At 36.9% G+C, this 25,686-nt stretch overlaps 1 protein-coding gene across 4 annotated transcripts in view; it reads right to left on the reverse strand.

The window, feature by feature from the left end:
• Positions 1-25,686, reverse strand: part of NAA15 (N-alpha-acetyltransferase 15, NatA auxiliary subunit) — an 83,342-nt gene that overhangs the window by 52,227 nt on the left and 5,429 nt on the right. Inside the window, exon 2 of one of the 4 annotated variants that reach the window (XM_049097204.1) lies at positions 6,017-6,180. The exons of the other annotated variants lie outside the window; for them this stretch is intronic. The gene's annotated coding sequence lies outside the window, so the exon portion shown is untranslated. The remainder of the gene's footprint in view (positions 1-6,016; positions 6,181-25,686) is intronic. 4 annotated transcript variants of the gene reach the window in all.

Raw genomic sequence — 25,686 nt, forward strand, 5'->3', positions numbered from 1 at the left:
AAGAGAATATAAATTAGGAAAAATAAATCATCAGCTCACTCCAAAAATGCCCAACAAGTATTACAGAATATGAAAGCTGAAAGAAAATAAAGGTATGAAAACTGTATTTTAAAATAGTATTTCCTTCTTACTGAAGAAAGGAGGAGAGATGAACCAGTGCATGCAAAACAATGAAGAAGGAAAAAAAGACCTATATCATGGTACATCATAATGAAATTTCAAAACCTTGAAAATAAAGGAAAGGTCCTTAACTTCCAGAGGGGGGAAAAAAAGTCACATAAAAAGGATCTGTAATTAGAATGGCACTGAACTTTTATTTCAAAGTAATAATAGAATACTGCTGAAAACCAGAAAACATCTATAAACAGCTTTCAAAATTCAAAGTAAAATCAAGTTTTGACCTAGAATTCTACACCCAGCCAAATTATCAATCAAGTATATGAAAATGACACTTAAAGGCTCCTCAGAAAGCTAAAATTTTATCTCTATGCACTCTTCCTTAAGAAGCCATTAAAAAGGAATCAAAATAAACAAAAAAGGACAACATGGCAGTTGGTAAATAAATCTAATGCAGAAAAAAGAACTACAGAACAAACACTCCAAAGTAAAAAAAAGAAGCCAAAGGCCACCATGCAAAACCTATTGGCCAAAATAGGAACCAAAGGCCTCCCAGTAAGGCCAAAAATGGAACCAAAATACTTCATAATATGGAAATTATTATTTGTAAGCACATGACATTAATTCAGACACATTTGGGGAAAATGAGCAATAAGTCTACAGAAAACCAGACAACTGAATAAATGAGACAAATTATTATCTCTAAGAGAAATAAAGGGGATCCCTGGGTGGCGGGGGATCCCTGGGTGGCGCAGCGGTTTGGCGCCTGCCTTTGGCCCAGGGCGCGATCCTGGAGACCCGGATCGAGTCCCACGTCGGGCTCCCGGTGCATGGAGCCTGCTTCTCTCTCTGCCTATGTCTCTGCCTCTCTCTCTCTCTCTATCATAAATAAATTAAAAAAAAAAAAAAAAAAAAAGAGAAATAAAGGCTTGTATGAGAGAAAGTATGGTCTTCACGTAATATTTAGCTTAACAGTGAACAATACATAGATAATTATAAAAACATAAATATTCAGTGCTGGTTTATCAAAATATTGTGATACAATATGACAAAGTAATAAGGAAAAGGAAAGTGGACAAATCTGTGAATGATGAAGTTCTAAGTCCTTTTATATAACGTCAATATTCAGTGCTGGTTTATCAAAATATTGTGATACAATATGACAAGGTAATAAGGAAAAGCAAAGTGGACATATCTGTGAATGATGAAGTTCTAAGTCCTTCTTTTCTAACTCAACGAATTGTCTAAAAGTCACGTACCAAGAAATGGTGGTATATTATTAAGCAACAAGATAAATACCAAAGAAAATGGCTAAGAGGGTGCTTGATTTTGAAGAGGGAAGGTGAGGGGTAAAGGGGTAGGAAAGAAGAGGACCTATTTTTTCTTTATAAATATTTCAGTGCTATTTGACTTTCAGGTATCAATATGTAGTTTCACTAATAATAGTAATTAAAAAAATTTTTTTTAAAGTAGGCTCCTGCCAATGCAGGGCTTGAACTCACCACACTGTGATCAAGAACTGAGCTGAAATCAAGAGTCAGATGCTTACCCAACTGAACCACCCAGGGGCCTCAATAAAAATGATCTTTTAAACCATTCTATTTGTTATAGAAAAAAGCCTATATCTAAGAGATATGATAGTCTATGCCAGCAGATTAATCTATTCACTGTCATAAATTTAAGTAAATTTTATTCACAACTTTTCAAACAGTATCTTCAAAATTTGAGAGACTTAATGCAAATAATGACAAAATCATAGCAGAAAAAAATTGTGTAGAAACAATGAAAATGTAAAATTTTACATTTGGCATCAAAGAAATCAACTGCTTAAACTGAATGCTAGAGCCAACTATAGAACTGTTCTATAACAAACTATGTACTCACCATCTCTATTTTACTGTTTCTCATCTCTAACTTAATATATCCAAAACACAACTGAATTTTTCCCGCAGAATCTGTTCCACCAATTCATCATCTCAGTAGATGCTTTCCCCTCAACTCACCCAACTAGATGTGAAGCAAACAAACAAAAACCCACCCCCACATACACGTACACATAAAACCCTATTTATCATTGGTGCTTTCTTTCACTCATACTTCTATCCTCTAGTATGTACCATTAGTCCCAATTTCTCTGAAATAGCTTCCTAATTCCTTGCTTCCCCCTTCCCCAACACATATACAGTCAACTATACACTTAACAGGCAGAGTGATCTGGGGAATAAGGAAGGGAAAGCACAAGCAACAACTTAGGGCTATCACTAATCATATGCAGTCAAAGAAACATAACTAAGTAATTAAACTTAGTGTTCCTATTTACTCAGCAAAAATCATTTTTTTTCTTATAATAATAATTATGTACAGCTATGATGTAAACACTAGTTAAAAGGGACACTCTTGATGTGTCAATTTTTCCAGGAACTATATACGTACAAAGAATAGTTTAAGGGTATTGTTCTTAAAATCCTCAATTAGCTTTCTGAAAATTTATTTTTTTAATTTAAAAAAAAATTTTATCTAAGTATGCTTCATGCCCAGTGTGGAACCCAACATGGGGCTTGCGATCAAGACCTGATCAAGAGTCAAATGCTTAACTGACTGAGCCACCCAGGTGCCCCTCTGAAAATTTATTTCGGTAAAAATACAGTAAAGGAACTTCCACTTTTGGCTGTGACAGAGTAAGTGAGGCTAAACTTGACCTTCCACTTACTGTAAACAACAAAACTGGACAAAATATATGAAATAACCATTATCAGACATTGGACAATTGGCAGCACCGGATTGTGAACCATGGGAGAGGTAATGACAGGCTTAGAAATGCCCCTACTTATAGATCACAGCACGGGGAGAAGAATCCCAAGCAGAGCATAACAGTCCACAAAGAGTTGAAGAGACAAAAGACTGAACGAAGTTCAATAACGCCAACCAGATGGTAAAACAAATGCTGATGGAATTATTCAGAGAAATTTAAAAATCTGCAGGGGAACCAAATGCACTGGATGCTGAAAACTGTTGAGTGCTAAGTCTTAAATATGCAGAGGGAAACTTCATGAGGCCAAAGAATGACTAGGGAGCAGTAAGTTCAAGAATTTTCAGGGCTCACATGGTACTGAGAATTCCAAGTAGCCAGAATGGAGTCTTCAATCAACACCTGCAGAATTCAGTAAATACTATAAAAAGATCTACCCAGCAGAAGACAAAAACTAGCCCTAGAGTAAGTATACTCTAGACCCTCCCCTAAACAAAGGCCTAGACATGTATACAAGTCACTTCCTATTTCACTCCTATTAATAAAGTCCAACACTCTTTGAAGACAGTTAAGTTCAATACAAAAATGTAAAATTCATAATACCCAATATCTAATAAAATATTTTCAGATAAGCTAAGAAGCAAGAAAACAAGACCCATAACCAGAAGAATTAAGAGAATGATGAAATTATGTGGTCAAGATAACAAGACAACTACATGCTCAAGAGTTTAAAGAAAATATAAACATGTGAGAAGAGAACAGAATATACAGAAAAAGAACTTGCATTCTTTTTTCTTGAACAGTGCTTCTGGAGATGAAAAATATAATATATATAATGAAAATATCAGATTAAAAGTATTATGCCACTGCAGAAGAAAAAAAATCAGTGACATGGAAGACATAGCAATAGAAACTACCCAAGCTGAAATATAGAGAAAAAAGATAGAAAAAATAAATTAGTAGAGTCCCCATGCATCTGTTGCTAAAAATTAAGTACTAAGGTTTAAATATGTAGGATGTAACATCATGAGGTCAAACAATGACCCTTCTTTACAAAAGGAAAATAAATTCTAAGAGCATCACAAATCTAAATGAAAAAAGTAAAACCATAAAAATACCACCCCCCCAAAAAAAAAACCCATTTTAAAATAATTTCATTATGTGTTGGGTCGACAAGCGCCTTAATCCCTTAAACAGGAAAGTTTAAAAAAGGCAAGCCAGAGAAGACGTATATAATACTCAACAAAGATCCTTTATCTAGAATATATAAAGAACTCTTCTGAGTCAGTATCAAAAAGATAGATAGCTCATTAAAAAACTCAGCAAGGGTGGGCAGCCCTGGGGTGTGATCCTGGATACCCGGGATCGAGTCCCATGTTGGGCTCCCTGCATGGAGCCTGCTTCTCCCTCTGCCTGTGTCTCTGCCTCTATGAATAAATAAATTTTAAAAAATAATAATAAAATTCTTCTTAAAAAAAAAAAAAAAAACTCAGCAAGGGTCTTGAAGAAATGCACCCAAAAGAGGTTATCCTAACAGCTAATAAATACATTAAAGGTGCTTAATTACATCAAAATAAACAGAAATAAAAACATTTCCCAAAAGACAGGAAAAAATATGAACATTTATTAATAGCTGAGATTACAAAAACATACATGAAAGCAACAAAAAAGAATACCTAAATTAATAACCTACCTGACCTAATAGTAGTAAGTCAGCAAAAGCATAATAGTCTCTTTTACTTCGGATTAAAAACTGCTTTTATACCTAAGGCTCGAATTTATCAAAGCCAATACAACAAATATGGTACAAGAGGAGTCTACGTCTTCTCTGCTAAAATAAAGAAATATATAAAGTGTGACCACTGTGTCATAATCTTAGATCATATTTGTAGGTAATTTTTATATACTAGTAACATTATGAATGGAAAAAATTACTTCAAGGAATTAGTCAAACAGTGAAGAGCGATGGAACCAAATAGCTGATTTTTTAAACAATGACTTCAGATAACAAAACTAGTGATGGGGTGCATGGGGGTTCTGTCAGCAGAGTGTCTGCCTTCGGCTCAGGTCATGATCCCTGTGTCCTGGGATCAAAACCCACATGAAGGCTGAGCAGGGAGCCTTCTCCCTTTCCCGCTGCCTGCCGATCCCCCTCCCTATGTTCTGTGTCAAATAAATAATAAAATATTAAAAACAAACAGAAACAACCTAGTTATGTAGTCTTAAGTACTTTTTGAGTATCAGAGAGTCTTTAAATCTTGGACATAACTTGTCAGGAAAAGACATGTAAAACAGTACTAACAGCTAATGCTTACTGAGCATTTACTGTATGCCAGGTACAGTGCTAAATGCTCTACAGAGAAAACCCATTTAATCTCACAATGATATGAAATACGTACTCCTTTTATATTCATTTTATTTATTTATTTTTATTAATCAGCCAAGAAGAATGAAATTTTATACTCATTTATTTTTTTTAATTTCCCAACTAATTTTTAAAAATATTTTATTTATTTATTCATGAGAGACACACAGAGGGGCCGAGACACAGGCAGAGGGAGAAGAAGCAGGCTCCATGCAGGGAGCCGATGTGGGACCTGATCCCTGGACCCCAGGATCACGCCCTGGGCCAGAGGCAGGCTCCAAACCGCTAAGCCACCCAGGGATCCCCTTTATACTCATTTTAGACGAGATATCTGAGGTCCAGGGACATTATATTATTTGGCTAAAGTCACACAGCTAAGTGATGGAAAAAAAAGATTTAAGCCCAGACTATCCGGATTCAGAGCCATTACACCTAGTCATTTTAACTATCTTTCTACTAAAGTTCAGTAGTGTACAATAGAAAAAAAAAACATTAGGATAAAAGAGAAAAGAATTTTTCAAAAAGAAAACTTATAAAAAAAAAAAGAAAGAAAGAAAACTTCTAACACCAGTAATATAAAGCCACTGTAGAAAGCAGACAGGCAGCAGAGAGAAAGAGAAAAAATTAAGCTAGATCTCATTACAGAGGCAATTGTTATTAACATTCTGATTTTTAAACAAGGTTTTAATCCAAAAACTACAGAAGAGTCTACTGTCTTATAGTATAAATGTGAACCTGTATAAATAATTCATAACAAGCATATAAAATAATATTTATATTCTTACTTGACATGCACAATGTGACTTTATTTTGTACAGTTGAACTTAAAATACTCAGGATTCCAGTTGTTTTTTCTCTTGGTCTTATTGGAAATACCTTACATTGTTTACAGCACCACATTTTTCAAAGGGATTTCACACTAACATCTCATTTAATCTTCATGATACTCCTGTAAACAGCATAAAAGGTTCAATCCTTATTGTACAAGATTAAGAAAACAAGCAATTTACCTAGTTAGTAGCAAAATTGAGGCTACATTCGCAGCCCTCCAAGGCCCAGATGAGAGCTCCTTCCATCATATACAGAAGTTTTATTAAATTTTATTAACAGAAATGTTATTAGAGGGTTTAGTTTGTGGGAGGGCGCCTAGGTAGTTCAGTCAATTAAGTGTTTGACTCTTGATTTCAGCTCAGGTCATGATTTTAGGGTCCTGAGATGGAGACCCACATTGGGCTCTGTGCTAGGTGTGGAGTCTACTTAAGATTCCCTCTCTTTCTCCATCCCCACACACCAGTGGCACGCTCTCTTTAAAAAGAAAAAAAAAGGCCTACAGTTTTGGGGTGTCTGGCTGGCTCCATTAATAGAGCATGCAACTCTCTCAATCTCAGGTTTTTGAGTTTAAGTGGCATATGTTGGGCATGGAGCCTACAGAAAAATTAATAAAAACATAAAAGCCTATAGTATTTTAACAGATCTTCTAATCAAATTTAAACATTTATCTTACCTTGTTTATATTTTATTTTTTTAAAGATTTATTTAGACAGAGAGAGTTGTATGATGGGAAGGAGAGGCAGACGAAGAGACAAACTCAAGCTGACTCCCGTCTGAGTGCAGGGCCCAACCTGGGACCTGATCTCAGGACCCTAAGATCATGACATAAGCTAAAAGCAACAGACTGTGCTACCCTAAATGGGCAATAAAAATGACAAAAGCAAAGTGAGAAAAATGAATACACACAGAATAATTAACTGGATAATTCCCCCAAATAACGGAGTTTACCAAATAAAAATTAAAAACCAAACTCCACTTTCTTTAAATGTGTAATACTATATACTACCCTAGCTTTTCATTTTATCACATTTCAGACCAGCAACTAATTAAGTTTCAATTCCTAATGATTGTGTTCTCAATTAATGAAATCTGGCAGTCTTCCATATTAAAATGATATTCAATGTTATTAAATTATCTGTTAATGTGACCTGCAGAAATAATTCAGAATGGCATACTCCTCCAAAAAACTGCTAAGAATTCATTTCTTCATACTCAAGAATCAGTGTGTACTTAAGGAAATGATCCCTTAAGAGAAGGATCTCTTTTCTCCTAAAGCACTACTTCTACAACAGGTCACTCATTACAAATGAGTGAGTAGTATTCTAATTTAATAGAAAATAGTAACTAGAAATATCCAACTTAGTTTGTACCAAAGAATTTCCTTAAAATTTCTGCTCTTGCCCTAAGAGAAACTCTAGTGGCAAACTCTTTTAACAAGAAAAATAGGGGGATGCCTGAGTGGCTCAGCAGTTAAAGCATCTGCCTTTGGCTCAAGGCAGGATCCTAGAGTCCCACGATCGAGTCCCACATCGGGCTCCCTGCATGGAGACTGCTTCTCTCTTCTCTGCCTCTCTCTGTGTGTCTCTCATGAATAAATAAATAAAACCTTAAAAAAAAAAAAAGAAAAATAGGAAATAGTATATCATATTTCATTCAACAATTTTCCCCCAAATATATAAGACCAGCTCTATGTATAATTCAGCTTGAACACACAATTTTTAAAATGGTATCTTACAAAGCAGCCTTAAAATATAAGTGGATATGAGGTCCTTTCTTGAACCACTCAAAAAAGAATAGATGTACAAAGTGAAAAAAAGATTTGCTTATTTTTCAAAATCCCACATAACACTATCACTAAAGTTAATTCTATAGAATTATAAAGAAGGAAGGTATCATGATAAGATTTTTATTTTTTTTTATAATAAGATTTTTAATGCCTTAACCAACTCCATAGGCTGAAAGTAAGTTTTTAGGGAACTGACTTTTACTTAGAAAAAGAAAAATACAAAACACTATATATAGTATACTTTGAGGAAAAAGTTTCATATTCAATTCATTTAAAATAGGTTTTATAAAACAACATGGTAGGCAGAGATAGTAAGTTCGGTACAGTGGAACCATCCAACTAAATAAAAATTCAAGTCTACAGGGGCACCTGGGTGGCTCAGTCAGTTGAGTATCCAACTCTTGATCTCAGCTCAGGTCTTGATCTCAAGGTCATGAGTTCAAGCCCACCATGAGTTCAAGCCCAGCCCAGCATCCTACTTAATTCTACAATCTTATCTCTAAAACTCCTATATTTGGGAGTTCTTGAAATTTCAGAACTATAAGGGTTTCCAGTTTCCCTTGGTATGGAATGAATGCCACAGTGCTCTATTCTCTTGCCTATAAAATGGATATATGTTAAATCAAAATTAGACATAATATTTCCAAAAATACTAGAACATTGTAGACCATTACCTTCTATTAGGAGTTAAATTTTATAACATTAACACTATGCTCTAGAAAAAGTAAAGCATGGGGTGCCTGGGTGGCACAGTTGATTAATCCTCTGACTCTGGTTTTGGCTCAGCTGGTGGTCTCAGGGTTGTAGGATAGAGCCCCACATTGGGCTCCACGCTGAGCATGGAGTTGGCTTGAGATTCTCTCTCCTTCTCCCTCTGCCTCTCCCAATTGTGCTTGTTCTCTCTCTAAAAATAAATAAATAAATCTTTAAAAACAAAAAAGGAAACAGTAGAGCAAAATAGGATATAATTAGAATAAATTGTTCTAATAGATAAAAAACCCCATGTGCTAACTGATGGTACCATACACTGATATTCCTGCTTCCAAATGTATAAGAGTAAGTAACACAAATAATAACTCCTGGGGAAAAAAAAAAGAAAAATATGAAACTTCTGCCAAGCATAAAACTAGTAAGTAAATATGAAATAATTATTTTCAGATGTTGGATGAGAGCCAATACAAGACTGTGATCTCAGAAGGGAATCAAGGTAAATCCCAAGAAAATCCTTTTCTCTGCCTAAGGGCATTTTCCAGACTGTAGAATGGGGGGAGGGGGGCGTGGTGCAAACAGAACATGGCAGTCTCAGTGATCTAAACAAATAATCTGAATTAGAAAGTGCTACAGTAACTAGAATTTATGGGGCAGAGTACCAGAAAGTCTATGCAGGGTCTACAAAGGGCTAGATCTCACAACCCTGAGATCATGACTTGGGCCAAAATTAAGAGCTGAATGCTTAACTGACTGAGCCACTCAGGCCCCCTGAATTTTTTGTCAAATATTAAACTGAGTGGGTTCATTGAAAGATTCTACTAAAGGTAGGCAAAGACAACTACCAACCACATGAGTGGAACAACTATTACTGCTCATACAAAGATGGGAGGAGACATCTTAGTTCCTAATATCCAGCTAGAAACTTCATTAAATACTCCAAGATTTAGTAGAGACTTAAAAAGTCTGCATTTTAGGAATAAGGCTAAGCTAGATCCACTTTTATTAAAGCCTTAAAACAAGCCCTGGAGACTAGCTGATGCAGAAGCAAATTAATGGTCTATCAAAACAAAACTCTACTAAGAAAGACAATAGGACCCAGACATTTAATATCCTAGTGTCTGCAATATTCAATACTATGAAAAAACAAAAATTATTAGAAAGGTGAAAAAGCAGAAACTGCGACCCATGACCTATAGGGAAAACAAAATCAACAGAAATGCAAAAATGATGATGATGGAAGTAGCAAAGATTTTAAAAGTTAACTACTAGGTAATATAAAAGGACTGAAAGGAAAACATGGGCCCAATCAGAAAAACAGAAAATCTCAATAGAAAAATGGAAACTTGTTGGCAAGCGCTAGGGGAGGCACCTAGCTGGCCTCAGCTGTTAGAGCATTAAGACTCAATCTTAGGGGAAAAAAAAAAAAAAAGACTCAATCTTAAGGTTGTGAGTTCAAGCTCCATTCTGGGGAGAGTTCACTTAAAAAAAGAAAAGAGGGGTACCTGGCTGGCTCCGTCTGTGAAACCTGAGACTTTTGATCTTCCACTTCTGGGTTCAAGTCCACGTTGGGTATAGATATTACTTAAAAATAAAATCTTTATAAAAGCATACATATATACTTAAAAAAAAAAAAGTAAAAACTTTAAAAAGGGGGGGGGAGCACTATAGGACACCTGAGTGGCTCAGTCGGTTCAGCGTCTGCCTTCAGTTCAGGTCACAATCCCAGGGGCCTGGGTCCTGAGTGGGGCTCCCTACTCAGCAGGGAGTCTGCTTCTCTGCCTCCCTCTGCCCCTCCCCTTGCTCACACTCTCTTTCTCTCTCAAATAAATAAAACCTTGGGATGTCTGGGTGGCTTAGGGGTTAAGCATCTGCTTTCAGCTCAGGGTATGATCCTGGATTCCCAGAATCAAGTCCCATACTGGACTCCCGGCATGGAGCCTGCTTCTCCCTCTGTCTGTGTCTCTGCCTCTCTCTCTCTGTCTCTCATGAATAAATAAAATCTTTTAAAAATGGACCCTGTAGAATAAAAAAATACCAAAAAAGGAAAAGTTAATATAGCCTTAAAATATTAGACACTGCAGTGAATTTGAAGCCAGTATAGTGAATGTAAAACCACTAAGAGAACTTAAAGTGACTTCAGTGAAAGTGAAAACATGTAACTAAAATTATCCAAAATGGGAGCTCAAAGGGGAAAATGAAGGGGGAAGGAAGGAGAGAAAAGAGAGAAACTCAATGACCTGTGGGACAATATCAAGTAGTCTAACCGTATAACATATACTGTAACAGGACTATTAAAAGATAAAAAGATTAAAATGGGATAAATATTAAAAAACTGCAAAATTGATGAAAACTCTAAATCCACAGATCAAAGAATCTCAACAAACCACAAGCAGGAGAAATTGAAAAAAGATGGGAGGGGAACAGGTACACATCACAATCCAATGCTGAAAAGTAACAAAAGAGAAAATTATAAAACTAGTTAGAAAAAAGCTTATTATTATAAAAGATCTCCAATTATCTCAGCTTCTACCTTAAAAAAATTAGAAAAACAAGAGCAAATTAAACTCCAAGTAAGCAGAAAGGAAACAAAAAAGGTTAAGAGCATAATCAATGAAAGAGAAAAAAGAAAAACTGAGGAAATCACTGAAACTAAAAGCTAGTTCTTGGAGATCAATGAATATGATAAGCTCTAGCCAGACAAAGGCATAATCACAAAAGTGCATAGTATAGTGAAGGAAGCTAGAACCCCAGCTTTCTAGCCAGAGGATGAAAAAAGACAACTCAGGGAAACAAAGTATCAAGAATTTCACAGAGAAAGAGAAACTGGAGAAGGCAACCCCATAAAGTCATTTATGAACTCCATGTTTCACCTCTAAACTGTGCATGCATAGATCTGATCCTATTGATGACACCAAAGACTGGGAACTGAACTAACAGATACACTGTCCAGGACTCAGACTAGGTACTATGTGACACATCAGCACGATTTTAAAACTGACTACAAAGATTTTAAAAACTGTACTGCCATTAGAACCACAGCCAAAGAGTTGAGATTTGCAGTTTGAATCTAACCAGATTTGCTAAAACAAAACTAACATTCTCCATAGGCTCTCAACAAGACCCAGAGTCTGGTAAGCTAATATTCAAATTGTCCAAGATAAAATCCAAAATTATATGGCATGTGAAGAGAGAGGAAAAATCTCAACTTGCAAGAAAAAGACAATTTACAGATACCAATGTGGAGATAAGAGAGATTTATTTAAAAATAACAGAGGAAGCAATTACTGAACACTTTGCAACACTTTTTTTTTTTTAGGAGGATAAAAAAACTCATCATATGAGCTTAATACCAGAATGAAGACAACAGGAAAGAATCAATGTACTGCTAGATCAATAAGTAAAATTTATCCAATATGAAGAACAGAGAGAGAAGAGATTTTTTAATAACGAACACAGCCTTGGGCACCTGTGGCAGAGAAATCCCAGAAGGGGATCCTTTTGATGGCCCAGCATAGGTCATCAGCACCATGCTGAGGCACCATGGTACTATGAGATCACAGCAGATTAAACTGATATTAAGAAACAGAACTTTTGTCATAATACTGAAAATTGTTCCACTGTTCTTCCTAGAAAAATGATTTCTAATTTGACTAATAAGATTACGAAGGAGGTTGGGCGCCTGGGTGACTCAGTTGGTTAAGTGTCTGACTCTATTTCCGCTGGGTTATGATCGCAGGGTTGTGGGATCCAAACCCTCCAGTGGGCTCCACGCTGGAGGCAGAACCTGCCTGGGACTCGGTCTTTCCCTCTGCATCCTCCCACTTGCATGCTCTCTCAAGCACACACAGATAAATAAACATATGCACACAAATATATACACAAAATAAAATAAAATGAATGTGAAAACAGTTAAGGAATCTCCAAAATAGGTGGCTGTTTGTATAAATAGAATAGCTGGGGGCACCTGGGTGGCCCAGGCAGTTGGGCAACTGACTCTTGGTTTTGGATTGGGTCATGGTCTCACGGGGCATGGGATCGAGCCCCCACATGGGGCTCCGTGCTCAGTGAGGAGCTGGCCTGAAGACTCTCCCTCTGTCCCTCCCTCCGTTTGTCCACTCGCATAAGTGCTCTCTGAAATAAATCTTTAAAAGGTAAACAAAAATAAATACATAGAATAGAATAGCTGGACAAGCTCTGAAAAGCCCAGAAAAACTACACAAGTTTATCTACTGCAGAAAGAAACTTCATCATCCTTTTCCAAATCCTTGTTACAGGGAAAAAAGTTCCTCAGAAGTGGGAACTATCACAGGACAAATACAGAAACTAGGCAAAAACTGTACATAAAATTTAGATTTGGCATTAAGATTGCTTGATTTTCTGTAGTATTATATCTATCTTTCCATTGCTTTCCTTCAACTAATGCAAAAACATTTAATTCTTTGAAACTGATTAAAAGGAACACAGCTTCAAACCAACCTAAATGATAAAAGCCAAATTTGGCTTTAAAAGTCAATCATGTTGAAATGATGCTCGGTATTTCTTCAAAATAATCCAGGCGGGAGAGGTCACAGATGAAAAAGAATGAACCAGGGACCCCTGAGTGGCTCAGTGGTTGAGCGCCTGCCTTCAGCCCAGGTCGTGTTCCTGAAGTCCAGGGATCGAGTCCCACATTGGGCTCCCTGCATGGAGCCTGCTTCTCTCTCTGCCTGTCTCTGCCTCTCTCTCTCTGTGTCTCTCATGAATAAATAAAATCTTTTAAAAAAGAAAAAGAATGAACCAAAAGTTGGTAGCTGTCGAAATTAGGAGATAGGTTCATTATTTTATTTCCATTTGTTTGAAATTTTTCACAATTAAAAAGTTAAAAAGAAAACGAGTCTTGGGTATGCCAAAAGCAAAACAAGGAGCATTTCTTCACTCTCCATCCAGGAGCTTGACTGGCACTTAGTGCCAGTGTACTGGAGCTACTTTAGTGGTTCTACTACTGTAGAGCAGAAAGGTATGGAGAGGACACAAAAAGCCTTAGGAGTCAGAGGTTAGAGCTGTAGCCATTTAACATTTCAGTTCATCAATATTAAATAAAAGTTAAAACTCTTCAGGAGCACCTGGATGGCTCAGTCAGTTATGCATCTGACTCTTGATTTCAGCTCAGGTCACGATATCAGGGTTCTAAGATCGAGCCCCAAGTTGGGCTCACGCTAAACGTACAGCCTGCTTAAAATTCCCTCTCTTTTCCTCTCCCTTTGCCCCTCCCCGCTCTCTCTTCTAGAAAAAAAAAAATTAAAATTCATTAAAGCTCCTCAGTCACACTACCCATTACCTCAGGTGTTGAACAGCCACATGTGAACAGTGGCTAATGTCCTAGAAACTCAGATATAGAATGCTTCCATCATTACAAAAAATTCTATTGGACAACAATGGTCTGGAGTTCAAATCTTAGCAACCACTTAATAAACAGCTTTGTATCAATGGCCTAACAGCAGCCTCAACTGTATCAACAAACGTGCAGGGTTGTGAGAAGTGAATGCAAACATATATAAAGAACATGAATAAGCACTCAATAAAAATGTTTAAATAGGGGCACCTAGGTGGCTCAATCAGTGGAGCACGTGACTCTTGAGCTGGGGGTTGTGAGTTCAAGCCCCACGACGAGGGTATAGTTTACTTACAAAAAAAAAATTCTTAAGTTTTAATAAAGCACTATGATATCAGTTACAGCTTACAATATTTAGATTTGACCCAGCCTGACCAAATGCAGGAAATATGAAATCAGAAACTAAATTAAACTATACAATTAAGGGGAACAAAGGGTCTGAGATGATGGAAATGTTCTACATCTTGAATGGGGTATATGCAATTCTTTTTTTTTTTTTAATATTTTATTTATTTATTCATGAGACACCCAGGGAGAGGCAGAGACACAGGCAGAGGGAGAAGCAGGCTACCCCCATGGAGCCCGATGCGGGACTTGATCCCGGATCCTGGTATCACAACAGGGGCCAAAAGCAGACACCCAACCTCTGAGCCACCCAGGCATCCTGGGGTATATGCAATTCTCAAAATGAATAGAACACTACCTTCAAGACAACTAATAAAACAGTCTACTCAACACCTGTGCATTTAACTGTAAGTTATACTTTAATTTTTGAGAATTTTTTTTTTTTTTTAAAGAAAACACAGAGGGGTGCCTGTGTGGCACAGTTAAGCATCTAACTCTTGGTTTTGGCTCAGGTCATGATCTTAGAGTCAGGAGATCAAGTCCCAAGTTGGGCTCCGTGCTCAGTAGTCTCCTCTCCCTCTGTGCTTTCCTGTTGCACTCTCTCTAAAATAAATCTCTAGGGCACCTGGGTGGCTCAGTTGTTGAGCATCTGCCTTTGGCTTAGGTTGTGATTCCAGGGTCCTGGGATCGAGTCCCACATCGGGCTCCTGTGGGGAGCCTGCTTCTCCCTCTACCTGTGTCTCTGCCTCTCTCTGTGTGTCTCGTGAATAAATAAAATCTTTAAAAATAAATAAATAAATATTTAAAAAACAAAAGATCCTCCCTTTCTTAATATTACTGTAGTTGGAACTCCCACTTGCAGACATTATGTTGTCCTTTTCATATCAGATAATTTCTGACAAACTACAACCGTGAAAACAAATCCCATGGATGACTTTTCTCCTCCTAGTTTTACGCTATTTTTTACAACGTTTCTCTTCTACAATAAAAAAGCAAAACGAAGATCCACTGAGATAAGACGGAAGACTAACCAAGTCAAGGCTACTTTATAGTTTCCAGTTGGAGGAGACCTTCAATGTCGCAAAAGAGGTCACAGAGCTCCTGTCTGCTGCCAGCTCACTCTTTATTAAATCATTTTCATATATACTGAGCCAAAGTTTATCTCACTCTAACTTCTGCTTACTGATTTTAGCTTGGTAAGAGTTCAGTTTTCTCTTTCAAGCTTACCATCTTTGTTCTTTAACTGTTCCTCATATGAAAGTTTTAAGTCCTTCAACAATCTGGGCTTCTCTCTGAGGCTGATACAGTATTGTTTCCATACTTGTACATTTTTTCAAAACTAGTAAAATCTCCACACACACACACAAAGAGGATAATTTAAGTGAGGTTGCTAAATTTTGTTTTTTCTACATATTTTTTTTAAAAAATCTGTCATTAATATTTGACAAAATCAAAGGCATGTCAGTCCTTTAAAAGGAACAAACAGGGGCACTTGGGTGGCTCAGCGGTTGAGCCTGCTTCTTTTCCTCTGCCTCTCTGTCTCTCATGAATAAATAAAATCTTAAAAAAAATAAAATAAAAACAAACAAAAGGAACAAATACACAATCTCAGAATAAAAGAAAGATCTGTGGGAATTTTACACCAATATTCTTGTAGCATATCAGCCTGAGGGAGTCCTTGGTCTACAACTAAATTTTGGACCCAAAAGTTAAAATTAGATATGGTCTTACTAGCAGCAGAATTCAATCACCATCTGCTTTCTGGATACTACGCCACTGTTAATGCACTGTAAAATGTGTTTTATCTTACTTTTTTTCAGCATTAAGCTATGTCACCTGAGAAAGAAGTTAAAGATTTCAATAGAATCCTGCTAAAGAAATGCTATAAGCTATGAAATCTAATGCTAGGAATAGGACACAATTCAGTAAAAATCAAAGTATCTATAGAAGTTTGATAGTTAAAAAAAAAACAAACTTGTTCCTGTTATATATATATAATCCGAACAGTAATTTAAAAAACCACCATTACTGTCAAGCATAGCACCTAAAACTAAAAATAAATTCTTTATAGGATAATGACTGCCCCCTAACTTCTAAACACTCCACAACTCCTCATCAAAATCATACAGACCAAGAAAGAAAGCAAACAAAATCACACAAAACCAGCATTATTAAGAAGATGTGACAGCTAGGGAAGCCTGGGTGGCTCAGTGGTTGAGAGTCTGTCTTTGGATCAGGTCAGGTCCCGGGATCGAGTCCCGCGTCGGGCTCCGTGCAGAGAGCCTGCTTCTCCCTCTGCCTTTGTCTCTGCCTCTCTCTCTCTCTCTCTCTCTCTCTCTCTCATGAATAGTCTTTAAAAAAAAAAAAAAGACAGCTAAAAATTCCAGCTTATATGTATGTGCATAAATACCCAAGATCAGACACCTCAATGGGAACTGTCCAAAAGAGCAATACAACAGGGTTGAAGTGGTGACTGAATACATGTAATATTAATATTAATATTAACTAGGATTCACCCTCATCCTGAAAGGCCCCATCCTGAAAGGAAGACCTCCTGAGAGACATGATGGATGAGCAATGGCCACTAGAGTCACGAAGAGGAGGCTTAAAAAGTCTGTGAAGACCATCTCTTCAACAAATGGTGTTGGGAAAACTGGACAGTAAAATGCACAGGAATGAAACTGGACCACTTTCTTACATCATACACAAAAACTCAAAACAGATGAAAGACCTAAATGTGAGACATGAAACCATAAAACAAACAAACAAACAAAAAAAAAACGAGAAGAGAACACAGGCAGTAATTTCTCTGACATCAGCAGTAGCAACTTCTAAATATGTCTTCTGAGGCAAGGGAAACCAAAGCAGAAACAAACTATTTGGACTACAATCAAAATAAAAAGCTTCTGCACATTGATAGAATCAATCAACAAAACAGCAAGGCAATCTACTGAACGAGAAGATATTTACAAATGACATACCAAAAAAGGGTTAGTATCCAAAAGATATGAAGAACTTACAAACCCCAACACCCAAAACACAAATAATCCAATTAAGAAATCGGCAGAAAACATGAAAAGACACTTTTCCAAAGAAGACAGGGATCCCTGGGTGGCGCAGCGGTTTGGCGCCTGCCTTTGGCCCAGGGCGCGATCCTGGAGACCCGGGATCGAATCCATTATCAGGCTCCCGGTGCATGGAGCCTGCTTCTCCCTCTGCCTGTGTCTCTGCCTCTCTCTCTCTCTCTGTGACTATCATAAGTAAATAAAAAAAAAAAAAAAAAAAAATTAAAAAAAAAAAAAAAAAGAAGACAAACAGATGGCCAACAGACACAAAAGATGCTGGACATCACTTACCATCAGAGAAGTGCAAATCAAAACTACAAGGAGATATTGTCACCTTACACAGGTCCAAATGGCTAAAATCAACAACGTAAGAAACAACAGGTATTGGCAAGGATGTGGACAAAAGGGCAACCCTTTTGCACCTAGGGTGGGAACGCACAGTGGTATAGCCACTATAGGAAATAATATGGAGCGTCCTTGAAAAGTTAAAAAAAATAAAGGTGCCTGACTGGCTCAGTTGGTAGAGTGTGCAACTCTTGATCTCAAGGTTGTGGATTCAAGCCCCAAGTTGGAATTGCTTAAAAAAGAGATTACTTAAAACTAGAATCTTTAAAAAACAAACAAAAAAAAGTTAAAAATAGAACTACCCCACAATCCAGCAATCACACTACTAGGCATTTACCCAAAGAATACAAAAACACTATTTCAAAGGGACACATACACCCCAATGTTTATAGCAGCATTATCAACAATAGCTAAATAATGGAAAGAAGCCAAATGTCCACTGACTGATTAATGAATAGAGATGTGGTATATATATACAATAGGATATTACTTAGCCATAAAAAAGAATGAAATCTTGCACGTGCAACAACATGGATGGAACTAGTATGTAAGTGAATAAGTGAAATAAGTCAGAGAAAGACAAATATCACGTGATTTCACTCATGTGGAATTTAAGAAACAAATAAGTAAAGGGGAAAAGAGACACAAACCAAGAATCAGACTCTTTAACTACAAAAAACAAACTGATGGGGACGCCTGGGTGGCTCAGCAGTTGGGGGGCTGCCTTCAGCCCAGGTCGTGATCCCGGGATCCGAGATCGAGTCCCACATCGGGCTCCCTGCGAGGAGCCTGCTTCTCCCTCTGCCTGCATCTCGGCCTGCGTTTGTGTCTCTGCCACTCTCAGTCAGTGTCTCTCATGAATAAATAAATAAGTCTTAAAAAAAAAAAACCTGATGGTCACCACAGAGGAGGTGGGCAGGGGGATGAGAGAAATAGGTGATAGAGATTAAGGAGTGTACTTGTGATGAGCACCAAGCTCATGTATGTATGGAAGTGTGGAATCACTATATTGCACACCTGAAACTAATATTACACAGTACGTTAACTAACTGGAATTTAAACAAAAACTGGGGGAAAAAATCAAAGGTAGTGGTTTTACAAAGCATAGCCTTCAAGGAGAAGGAGCACCTTCACACTTGAAGGCCTCACAGAGAAGTCACTGAAGATGAAGACTACTAAAATGATGACAGAACAATTGGAAAGAGGTGGAAGAGACACATTTATTTAAAAAATGATTCACTGTAGCAAAAGAGGGTGCTCTCTTGAACTAAGAAGTCGAGGAAGCCACACAAACCCCAACCTAAAGATAAAACGGTCTATACTGTTGATCTAGTAAAATCCATCATAACCTGAACAAAAAAAAGAACCTAGCATCTATACCAAGTTACTTATATGGAAAAAGTAAAAAAACCTTGTGGCAGATTAAAACACACCCGAAAAAGCCTAGCGATAAAAAAAAGGGGAAACATGTAATACAACTCCATCACAAATTAATTAATGCTGTATGGCTTACAGTGAGGTATGTCAGTTACTCCTTAATAACTGGAAAAAATAATTATATACCAAATAAACACATAAAAGAAGACTTCAAATCAGATGTTCAAAATTTTAAATGGACAAACAATAATAAAATATAAAACAGGTACTGAACTAAAGAAACAAAGGACAACTCCATCTCAGAAACGAAAACAAAACTTCGAGATCTATGATCCTAAGAGATAGAAAATAGGAATGCTTCTCAAATAAATGAAAAAAAGATGAAAATTAACAAAGGAAAAGGAAACGACAGAGATAGGAAAAGGAGATCCAACGGGCAAAGATCATTGAATAAAATAGAACTGATAAGCGATAATTCTTTTTTTTTTTTTTAAAGATTTTATTTATTTATGAGGGACAGAGAGAGAGACAGAGACAGAGACACAGGCAGAGGGAGAAGCAGGCTCCATGCAGGGAGCCCGACATGGGACTCGATCCCGGGTCTCCAGGATCACACCCTGGGCTGAAGGCGGCGCTAAACCGCTGGGCCACCCGGGCTGCCCATAAGCGATAATTCTTGAATTTAAAACAAACTTCACTCTACCACCTGAAACCACGTGATGTAGCAGGGAAAATTTATCCAGAACAGTCGACACAGAGACATAATCCTGGTAAAATGATTCAATTCTACAGATAAAGGAAAACCCCTCAGATCTCCAAAAAGAAAGACCAAATCATTCACAGAGAAAACCACAGTGGCATCAGCAACAAACAAGCAAGACAATAGGATAAACAGCAAGACATTTTCAAAAAAATTAAGATATGCAACAAATATTTTACATTCAGCCAAACTGTCCTTCAAATATCAAAGCTACAGAAAAAGTCTAACCACGTAAGATTTCCACAAGCATGGCTGAGGAATCTCTAGTACACAATGAGGTTCATCCAACCAACAGATGATTGGGGAAACTTCAGCTAAGGCACCTAAGTGGCTCAGTTAAGGGTCCACCTTGGGTCCATGGGCTCCCTGCTCAGCAGGGAGTTTGCTTCTCCCTCTGCTTCTCCCCCTGCTCATGCTCTCTCACTCTCTCTCTCTCTCTCAAATAAATAAATAAAATCTTAAAAAAAAAAAGGGGGGGGATCCCTGGGTGGCTCAGTGGTTTAGTGCCTGCCTTCAGCCCAGGGCGTGATCCTGGAGTCCTGGGATAGGGTCCTGCATCAGGCTCCCTGCAGGGAGCCTGCTTCTCCCTCAGCCAAGTGTCTCTGCCTCTCTCTGGGTCTCTCATGAATAAGTAAAATCTTAAAAAAAAAAAAAAAAAAAAAAAAAAAACTTCAGGTAAAGGTCTGCTTGTGAATATAAACTAAATTTCGTTATAGAACTAAATCTAAAACAAAGATATTGATGAGGGTGAAAGAAGAGTATATAAAATGACATACTCTCACCAGTAAAATAATTTTTTAATTACTTAAAGATTTTTATTTATTCATGAGAGACTTGAGCGGGGGGGAGGGGGCAGCAGAGGCAGAGAAAGACAGGCAGGCTCCCTGTGGAGCAGGGTGGCCGACGGGAGGACTTGATCCCAGGACCCTGGGATCATGACCTGAGCCGAACGTAGACACTTAACTGAGCCACTCAGGCACCCTAAAAATAACTCTAAAATGTCAAAGAAAAAGAGACATGGAAAAAGAAGTAAAGCAGAAGAAGCTCATCCATTGCCTCACACATAAGAAAATGAGACTGAATGGATTTAATTTACAGCTAACAAATCAAATAGCAAAAGCCTAAATAAGAAAAAAAAAAAAAAAGATGACTAAGGGAACTTTTCAAAGGTTAAAATACAAAGATAACTGACTAGAACAAAAATATAAACCTTCCTAAATACAGAAAAATACACAAAACAAAAAAATCAAATGGAATATAAGACACTTAACATAAAACAAAATGAGATCAATGAAAAAACTGAAGTTCTTAATAGACTACACCTACAACAAAACAAGTACTAATTCACATGCTTTATCATTTGCCAGGCACTTTTATACATAGCTCACTACCTGACCAGTAAAGTGTGTCAGAAAAATACTGTTTTATCTCTGTTTTTACTCAGATTTGCAAACTGAGTCTTTTTTTTTTTAAGATTTTATTTATTTATTCATGATAGAGAGAGGCAGAGACACAGGCAGAGAGAGAAGCAGGCTCCATGCCAGGAGCCCGACGCGGGACTCAATCCCAGAACTCCAGGATTGCACCCTGGGCCAAAGGCAGATGCTCAACCACTGAGCCACCCAGGTATCCCCCAAACTGAGTCTTAAAGAGAGTAAGGGATAAAAAACAAAGCAGAACCAGGATTCAAACCCACCATCTTTCTATTGTTCTTTCCACACCAGGCTCACTCCACTGAACATCAAAATTGTTTCAAAACACCACCTGAAGAAATGTGTAATATTTTGTTTTTAAAATACTGTCTTCCCACACACACAAAAAAAAATCTTTAGGATGAATTGGCCAGTAACTTTTGATAGTCTGGAACAAAGCTTCTCTTTAAGAAGGAAAACACTAAAATAAATGAATGAATGAATGAATGAATGAATGAATAAATAAATAAATAAAAGGAAGGAAAACACTGAAATAAGTTTAAGTCTTCTTAGTGGCTGTGGCAACTAAGATGGCAAAGAATGTGATACTATCGCGGGTTCTAAACCCAAGAAGTTCAAGCTTAGGAAATAATCACATGCCAGAATGAAGGAAGAGTTACCCAGACCACTCCATCACTAAGTAAGATAATGTACAGTCAGTTCTGCTATAATGCTTGCTTGGAAAACACATTTGTTCCAACATGACTGACATATTAAGAAATATTCTGAACACACTAATTTTCAAATTTCATAATTGTGGAATTTTGTCCACGTAAGTACTAGGTTTGAATAAATAAATTGAATAAATAAATTGAAAAAATAAAGAAAACTGCATTCAGCTGCAACAAGCCACATAGGCATGTAAAGAATAGACATACGTCTAGCAGCTACATCACATCAGTTCTGGCTGTGTTATGAGCCACACCCATCCGTATCTGGTGTTACAACTTTCCCTCAGATTTTAGATAACTTTCCATCCATTACTTCAAAATAATTCACAAACTGCAACCCTTCTGACACTCACTTCCACAAACAAACTTCTGGTCTTTTCCAAAGTAAAGTGCAGTATTTATTCTATAGTATTTATTTATTTGTTAACCATTTAACATATGTAAAAATAGTGCTATCACTTTAATTCGGTTCTTACCTTTGCTTTTTTTCACTAGTGAAATTTCTGAGTGTTGTGCCTAACCCCATTTTTCCCATAAGCCCTGTGGTTTTAACTGCATAATTTTGCATAGTATAGTGACTTTTAGGAACTCATTTGTCCCGATACAGCACAAGTGACTGTATATAAAGCAATCAGAAATCTACTCTTAACAATAATGTAAGTACTGGCTATACTTATTACACTTTCCTTAAAGGAAAGATGGAAGATTTACATCAGCTAATGTGTAAGAAGAGCTTAGCATAAAATCTGGCTCAAAATAGATATTCAATAAATGCCAGTTGACTTCATTTTCCTTCTTCTTAAAGATTCTGACTCAATTCCAAAGCAATGAGAATCAAGGATGATCCTGTAATCTCCAATGAGATCTCTCTGAAAAATAAAAAGAGTACCAGACTAAGTAGAAGCCATTATTAAAAGAAGAAAAAAAATTTTTTTAACTGGAACAACCATGTGTGGAAGTAAACAACCAACCTTAAGGGTTTTTTCCCCTAGGTCTATACTTTTAAAAGCAAACTTTCATTTCTCCTTTTATATACAAGATATGTAGACAGAACAACTCTTACAGGTAACACACAGGATTATTTAAATAATCTCCTACATAATGAAATGAAATGGAATCTTTAAGATTAAAAATATCACTGGGTAGAGGGGCCTGGCTGACTCAGTGGGTAGAGCATACAACCCTTGATCTTGGGGTCATGGGTTCAAGCCCCATGTTGGGCGAAGGGCTTAGTTAAAAAAGAAAAAGGAAAAAAATAATTGGCTTAGAATAAGATTATAATTTGCCCAGTAGGCTATGACAGAAATTTCAAATTATCTCAACTGAAAATGTGTTCCTGTTATACTAACCAAAGAAAATTTCAGTGGAATAGAGCATCAGGCAACAAAAATACTAACCACTCCATCATTTATTTCTATACTACAATTTTATTTTACTTTTAAATAGCCAAAAAGATTGCTTTTATTAAATTAAAATTTTGATGAATTATTTTAATTCCAAATTATGTAGTCAACAACAGAATTCCTATCTTACTTAAGGGGGAAAAGCCATATGCAACAAGTTAAACTAGTTTTTGAAAAGTTATAACTTCAACACAAGTTTGTACAGCATGCATTATAAAACAGCTTACGTATTAGGTATAGAGCTGATATTCCAGGGAAATTCTCAAAAGTCAAGAATACAATCAAAGCGTAAAATTCCCTCCTTTCCAAACCCTAATACTTCTATTAGGAACCATCACTCTTTTTAAACCTCTTCACTTGCTCTTCTTACCATCAACATTGGCAACTGACATGCTCTTCAAAACTACTTTTCAATAAGAATCTTAAGTTTTTCTCTCTTCAACAGGACTACAACCTATAAATAGCAAAGTTGTATTTAGATGTGGAAACTGATGGCTGGCCAGGCTCACTGATTAATTATGCGGCTTGCTCTGCACACCAGCTTCCCAGCATACCTTTCCAAATCCAAAAATTCACATTGAGCTTTACATTTTCTGTAAAACACTCACAAAGCAACTCTAATCTACAAAATTTTCCCTTCCCCTTTTATAATAGCATATGCACTGGTCCTCACCCCCAAACTTGTGTTAGAATCAGTTGCAGAGCTTTATGAAACTATAAATGACTGAGCCTTACTATCTGATTCAGCAGGCTCCTAACAACAAACATCCTCATTTAATTCAGATGCCATTTTTTTCCTCCAGTACTAAAACAACCAAAACAGAAACAATAAAATTTCCTCTTATTATGCTTCTGCGACTGGAGAAAGGCCATGTAAACAAGCTAATACTATGATTCATCTGTAAATGAAACTTCTAAGGTCTTACCGGGTAATACAGGTTCTGCCTGCCATCCTACCATTACCTCATGTAACAATGTACTCCATCTCCAATGCCAAGGCCCAGTAACTCCCTTTTTCAAAAACCTTTATGTAAGAACGTAATCCAAAAGAGCTTTCTCTCTCGTCACTGTTTTAACACTCATTCTATGCAACCAATACTTATTCAGTGTCTGTTACGGTACACGATTTCAACCAATGGGGGTACAGTAACAGAAAGAAGGCCCTATCATCATAAAACCTACATTTTAGTTATAGAAGACAAGTGATAAGTTACTTGCTCATATAAGTCATATGGCAATACAGTGTTATAGAGAAAAAAAAAAGTAAAGAAAATAAGATTGAGCTGAGGAGGGCTTCTGGTTGAGGCAGGCCTCTATAAAACATTCAGAGAACATCTGAACAGAATTCTAAGAGAAGAAATGTGCCATGCAGGTATGTGGGGGAGAAAATTCTGAACAGTTCTTTGCATATGATCCCTTATATAACCCAGCTTTTTATGTCCAAAAACACTTTTATGAACAAGAAGATATATTTGAATCAATGCTCTGTGTGAACTGCATTGTCAAAAGCACAAATATTAAAGGAAATAATGCATGCTAAACAAAGAGTCCTTCAGCTAAAGCAGGTTGGCCAGTAGTTCTCCAATCCTCCAGCCATATAGGGCACCATGCCTGCCTCTGTGGAAACTCTTTTAACCAGTGCTTCAAAGTAATACTTGGGATAGCAATTCTATTATCATCAGAAAACTTAGTTTGTGTAATCCCCAATAATGACCCAAGACTGCACACCTTTAAAACGCCCACAGTACTGAACATTAAATTCAATTCCCTATTAAACTTTTTGCATGCTTTTCTGAACATACAGTGTTGCCTACAACTATTAAAAACTAAACTGTGATCAATCTTTTTTTTAAAACCAGAGTACTCTATTCTCCAAATAATCTGTACAAAGAAGTACTTTAACCTGCTCTCAACCCAAAAGAATCACTTTTGAAACATTTCAGGTTTCTAACACAATAAACCACTTAAATATACGCTTTGGGGGTGCCTGGGTGCCACAGTCAGTTAAGCCACTGACTCCTGATTTCAGCTCAGGTCATGATCTCAGAATGAGATTGAGTCCCACATCTGGCTCTATGAGGGCATGGAGTCTGCTTCTCCCTCTGCCTGTGTCTCTGACTCTGTGTGTGTGTGTGTGTCTCATTAATAAATAAATAAAATCTTTAAAAATAATAATAAATAAATATCAAAATTACACACTTTGCCAATTTAAATAAAAATATGTCTTTGTTCATTCATACTACATCCCATTCCAGAAAGGATTTAGGGCAGAAATAAAAAGGAAAACAAAACTGTGAATTCACCACATTATCAAACAT

Source organism: Canis lupus, chromosome 19, assembly GCF_003254725.2.
Source record: "Canis lupus dingo isolate Sandy chromosome 19, ASM325472v2, whole genome shotgun sequence".
Taxonomy (NCBI): domain Eukaryota; kingdom Metazoa; phylum Chordata; class Mammalia; order Carnivora; family Canidae; genus Canis; species Canis lupus.